A 6,524-nucleotide genomic window follows, 5' to 3' on the forward strand; every position below is an offset into this window, starting at 1 on the left:
ATCTTAGCAACACCCTAGCAACCACTAACAATGCAGAAGACACTATTTAACCACCAATAATTATTCCTTGGCAACAAACCACAACCACATAACCTCACCCTAGAAACCACTTTTAACACCCTAACAACTGCAAACAAAACACACTAGGAACTGCATAACATCCTAGCAACACTGAATAACAACCTCTAAAAATAAGAAAGACCTGTAAGTGCTGAGTTAACGATTAATCGATCCAAAATAAATGTTTGGGTGCATAATATATATGTGTGTGTACTGTGTATATTTATTGTGGATATATAAACACAAACACGTGCATCTAAAAGAAACTTTTATATTTTATATTTATATACATAAAAAAAATCTAAAAATTAACACATTTGTATGAGATTAATTACGATTACTTGGCAACACATTAGAAACCATCTAGTACTACCCTAGCAACCGCTTTTAACACCATACCCTAGTAACTGCATAGCAATGCAATAGCAACCATTATAACACTTTTTCAACCACATAGCAACATCTAAAAAACACAGAAGACCCACCATTAAGTCCACCAAAGTCTGTCTGATTTGTTTGTGGTGGATTCTGCATTATGATTGGTCAGATCGCCTGTCAATCATGCCCTTTGCCAACGGCCAATTGCGTAGCAACTCCCTGGAAAAAATGTCCATATTAAAATACAGTTTATATATATAAAATGTCTGTCAAGAACGATATGTATAACTAGCAGACAGACCTGAATGGCTGAATCTGTTGAGTGTAAGTGGTTGTCTTCTAGAGGTCAGAGATGACTTTGTGAAGCTCCTCGAGCCGCAGGATTGTTTGCAGGCCGCTGGATGAGAGAATCTGAAGATGTAATTTGGGCTTGGAAATCTTCAGCGAGTCTCGGATGGAGCCTGCGGCGAGCAGTGGGGAGCGCGAGTGTGTGTGTGTGTGTGAGTGTGTGTTTTCCCGCCGGCGCGCTCATCTTCACTACCTCTCGTCGAGCTAATGGCCGCTGGAATCACGCTGCAAGCGCTCGGGCCCCCGAGAGTGAGAATAAACCTGCTGGGAGGAGAGAGAGGGGACCCTCGCTGTTTCAAACAAGAGGGCAGAGGAGGTGAGCCAAAACACACAGAGAAACCTGTTTATATTCCTCCCGGAGCTCCAGGGCGCTTCACGTGTCGAGTGTCGCTTCATTTTCATTACCAAGAACAATAGTTCAGCGGCGGCCGCACCGGCCCCGCGAGGCGGAAAATTACACGATTTAGGGCTTTGTCATCTGAAACGCAAGGGTTTCGTTTTCTGAGAGACACTGAAGGGACCTTTAAAAGAGACTAGATCTGTTGTACAATGCTACAGACGTAAAGAAGAAGAGAATAAAAAGCAAGTTAGGCTACACTAAGATAAGTCACTGAAGTAGTAATTGGGTAATTAAATACATAAATACATACTGCTACGCACAATACCATTGTCAAGCAACAAACATAGTAAAATGACAATTAATATGACGATAATTAAAGCTGTAAATGCAGCTGTAGGTGTGGTGTGTTAAACTAAGGAGCTAATCACGAATGCGATTTACTGATCTACAAGAAGATTATAAATTGTGTTTTAATTAATACCACTGTAAATGCATGAACAAAACGTACAACTGGTAATTGAATGATAAACCCATAAAGAGTAATCTACACAACATATTCTGGATTTGTTATTATTATTCAATCATAGGATACTAAGACAAAAATTAAAAATTGTGAGACATACTTTATAAAACACGCATTATTAACATGCGAATTTAGCTGGTGTTGCGAATATCATTCTTAAAGGGGTCATATAACGCAGATTTTCCACAAGCCGATATGATTCTTTAGGGTCTTAATGAAAGTCTGTAATAAAGTTTGTTTAAAATTTCGTAAAAAAAATTACACTGTGAGAAACAGCTCTTTTCAAAACACTTTGTTTTGTGTACTTCCCCTTTAAATTTTTACAAGCTCTGCTAACCCCGCCCCTCTACTGCTTCTATAGGTAAGGCTGGATCATGAATGATTTGCGCGAAAATAGCTTATTTAGTTAAATCAAGGACGCATTGCGAACCAAACGTAAGTTAACGTTAAACCGTTCAGATGTCGGGAGTAAACTACTACTATGTTCATTATTACATTCAGCAAAAAAACACCTCAGTCTCTTAGGAGTTATCTCTGTTTATCTCTGCGTCTCGGACTGATGATGGCTCACTCGGGGCGGGTCTGAGGTAAGACACCAGTCCAGTCTGTGTGAAACACTGCTGTCAATTAACAATCATGGGAGGGGCCTCCGACCATGTGACTTCACACGGTCAGACGGCTGGATTTTTAGCTTTATAGGGTGGTTGTGTACACACACTGCCAACTCATATTTCAGTTCAAACAACTTTTAAAAGTGCATCTAACGTTATATGACCCCTTTAATTTCAATTCAGAAAAGCACAAAACTACACATACTGTAAACTGCGAACAGAAGTCGAAAAATAAAAAAGCTATAATCACAGGACCTTTTTTTAAAATAAAAATCATCTGTTCCTCCACATCCTGAAGATACCTGATTATAGCCTGCAGATTGGAGTAAACTCATTGTAGGTCTCCTTTTTTACGATTATTTGCAAAGTAGTGTCATAATGATTAAATGAGGATATTTTGAATTACACTTTTTAAAAACAACTTTTTTTTATTTAAATGAATTATGCCAGTTTATCCCAGCTTGTGTGGTTATATGAGACTAAGAATAAGAGCTGTTTATTGTGGACCATAGGCAGCGGTTGAATGGTTGTTTGATCAATCGGGAACAAAGAATCTGAGGAAAAAAAAAAAACAGACTTAAGTACAAATAATCAAGATTATGAATACTCTCTTCACACAGACAAACGTTTTTAGATTTTTCGAGAAACACCAGATGGGCTTTCCTATGGATGTGAACCATACCATAAAAACATAACCAAAAAAGCACTATAAAAAACATACTGTTTGTTCTCTTGATCTCATCCTCAGTCGGAATCTTCTGGATGGTCTTTTACCTTGTGATCAACCACACATAAGTACCGGGTGTACCAGTTGTCTGAAGAAAAACATGAACGGTAGACAAATTGATTGATTGATCAGTTGAATGAGGTCTTATGAAGGGAAATAAGCAGTCGGTGCAAGAAACTGAACATTATTTAGTTTTATCACATCTAATCCAGAGCCTCAAGCAAACGGTTCAGTGATGAACAGTTCACAAATTAAGCAGATTCTTTTCAGTGAACTGGATGAATAACTTCAACAAATCGGACTGAACCTTTTTTTGGCTCGAGCAGCACAGATCTACTCTTACTCCATCAAAACTCAGACTCAGAAAGAGCCAATATACCTGTGTGTCTGATCCAGTGATGAATGAATCTTTCATCGATCCAGTTCCTCCAACAGTCATAAAGAGGAAAAAATATTTACGAATAAGACTAGTTGATTCGCTCAACCAGTCCCGGAAACAAACCTCTGTGTTTGTCTGTTGTGGATAACAATGATGTTCAGTTTCTTGCAATTGTTTCGCTTCATAAGAATTGAACACAGGGGTGGCGAACTCCGGTCCTGCAGAGTTCAGCTCCAACCCTAGTTAAAATCTCACCTGCCTAGTTACCCTTCAGACCTTGATTAAATTGTTCAGGTGTGTTTGATCAGGGTTGAAGCAAAACTCTGCGGCTCTCCAGGACCCCTGATGTAACATATCAGCACAAGCCACTGTTGTTCATTTTGTCCTACCTAACATGCTTTGTTTTCAGTCTGAAAGGGAAAAAATGCATCTACATCTTGGGTGATTGATCATTTTTGGGTGTGCTTTCATTTTACCAACTTACTGATGTTACTCTTGATCTCGTTCTGGCTCAGAATCTTCCTGATGGTCTTCGTCTGGTGCTCCACCACACAGAAATACTGGTTCTTCTCAGACTCATCTGGCAGAAGACGGAGAGCAGATGTCTGCTGGAAGGTCCCATCTTCATTTGGTAGTAGCTCTCCGAGATCCACATCCTCATCCACATCCTGTCCGTTTCTCAACCAGCTGAAAGTCGTTGCTGCTGGGTAGAAACCTGTGGCTTGACACAGTACTGGAGAAGAAGGATTCTTCTGTAACAGAGACACCTGAGGAGCTAAAAAAAAAAAAAAAAACATCATTAAAATATAATACTTGATCAAAGTGAATTCTTGAAGACAACTACCTCTTATCTCTAAATCTGCTTCCTCAACTTCAAGAAATATTTCAACCAGCTAACACACTTATGCTGGTAGAATTGCCATAGAAATTCAAGCTGGACTCTGTCATTATTCCACTTGTCGATAGTTATTAACCCTCTGGTACAACTGTGATGTATAGGAGCTTTGTTAGGTCTAGCGAGACGAAATCCTCTCCATCATAACCGTGATAATCAAACCCATATGATTTTCCCGTCTGATCATCCCAGCCACATCCATACATCCTCTGATACGTGTGAACTCCTGAAGAGAAAATGAGAACCATAAGATCTGCTCTATTTCCATTGTTTTAGGTAATAATATGGTATTTTAACTCACCATGTGACTGATTGAATATCTCCATTAGGACAGTAAGGTTGACTTTGTTGGTCTGCTGGACGTGTTCTCTGATCTCAGTGTATTCTACGAATCTGTCTCCAGATATAAACTCCTTCATCCAGTCCTGTCTGGGAATCAGCTTTTTATCTCGCTGTCATAATAATCAATATATGTTGTCCGTCCAGAGTAGTTAAAGAAGAAATCTCTGGGAAATCTGGTAAATTCATTTCAGAGTAAAGTGTTCTGAAGCTATGCTCCGCTGAACAAACAATGAGAGAAACTGTTAGAAACCCCATACACTGTCACATATCAACTTTTGCATGAATTAGATAAAGCTTTTCAAGACAGACTTTAGGCTTAACCAAGCCTGAAAGGTTAAAATAGTTACTTCAAATCCTGAAGTGTATAGACAGTTGCTAGGCTATAATGTGTGGTTGTTAGCTGAATCCTTAGCCATCTTCACGAAACGGCTAAAAACACAACTATTCCATCTTAATCTAGGATCTATTTTAATTCTGTTTTATCTATATGTCTTGTTGTTATTTATAAAAACACACTCCCCTGACCCCTCTGTCAATTGCATATATATTCTCTAACTCCTTATATTGCTTTCTATATTGTATCTGCTATAAAATATTAAAAGGAATTCTTTGCTATGTGTATCGCATTAGGCTAACTGAGCTATCAAATATGTTTCTAGCATGTTTTTACACTTTTCTAGCATGTTTAACACACTGTGAACATGTTTTAGCATGCTTCTAACATAATTTAACACATTGTTAACATGTTTTAGTATGGCTAAGCACACCGCTAGCATGTTTTACCATGTTTCTAGCTTGATTTAACAAACCGCTAGCTGGCATGTTTTACCACAGCACAGCTAGCATGTTTCTTGCATAATTTAGCACACTATGGCTATCTTCATGGCGAGAACAGAGTTGAAGTATTTAAAAATACAAAATAATTTCGATAGTTAATCTCACCTGAGTAAACAAAAGGTATATAGATGAAGAAAACGATGAGCCCCATTTTGGCCAGAAATCCATACATCTGACCTTCAAATAAGTACAGTTGTCAAGGACTGCTGAAGAAACGGCGTAGTCTTCGTCACTTCAACAGGAAGAAGTGGTAACTGAGGAGGAAGCAGCTCTAGATAAAGAGTTTTAAGACGGATGTTTAAAGAGGAAACCTTTACTCACAGGTTGACCGGCTTATTCAGTAACCTTTCTTTTCCCATCAATCATTCTGGTTAACGCTTTATTTTGATAGCCCACTTGGGCAAAAAAGTATTCAACAAACACAAACACAGAAATACAAGTAAAATAGTATTTAATCCAAATAACGAGGACAAACCTCTTAGCGACCTTTCAACAGGTGAGGAGGAGCTAATCCAAAGCAAGACTTTTAACAGAACAGACATAGAGTCACCATTAAATTAACATTCAATTATAATTTATCAAGCATTTTATTTATTATAAATTCCTTTTCATATATAGTCATGTTTCTCGTAATCTCAAATCAAAACGATAAGGACGTAGCAACCACAGTCATCCGATCAATCTCACGCGAAAAATAAAGCCAAGCCCCATCCTGTATGTCTGTTTTGTTCTTTTTTTTCCGTTTCAGCTATATTTTAAAATCAACATTTATACAGAGATAACCATCCTTGACAGAAATGTGGTACAGGAAGTCTTTAATTCTCATTTACTGCCTTTGTGAGTGAAACGCACCTCACTGGAAAATACTGAAATTATTTTATTGCAGATACAATAAAAATCACAGATCTGTCAGTTAAAAAAAAGAGTGAGAAAAAAAATACATTAAATTAAAACATCTCGTGATTTTGACATGTCTGTTTGCACACACGGAAATAGCTAAAGCCTTGTTAACTTATTATAAAACAAATCTCACCTGTGTAAACAAAAGGCACACTGTATGGTTGCCAGAATTCGCTGTAAAAAA

At 38.0% G+C, this 6,524-nt stretch overlaps 1 pseudogene; it reads right to left on the reverse strand.

Annotated features, from left to right (window-relative positions):
* Nucleotides 1–2,545: 2,545 nt before the first annotated feature.
* LOC122327141 lies at nucleotides 2,546–5,680 on the reverse strand (annotated as a pseudogene).
* Between the last annotated feature and the right edge of the window lie 844 nt (nucleotides 5,681–6,524).

The sequence above is a fragment of the Puntigrus tetrazona genome, chromosome 22 (assembly GCF_018831695.1).
Source record: "Puntigrus tetrazona isolate hp1 chromosome 22, ASM1883169v1, whole genome shotgun sequence".
NCBI lineage: Eukaryota > Metazoa > Chordata > Actinopteri > Cypriniformes > Cyprinidae > Puntigrus > Puntigrus tetrazona.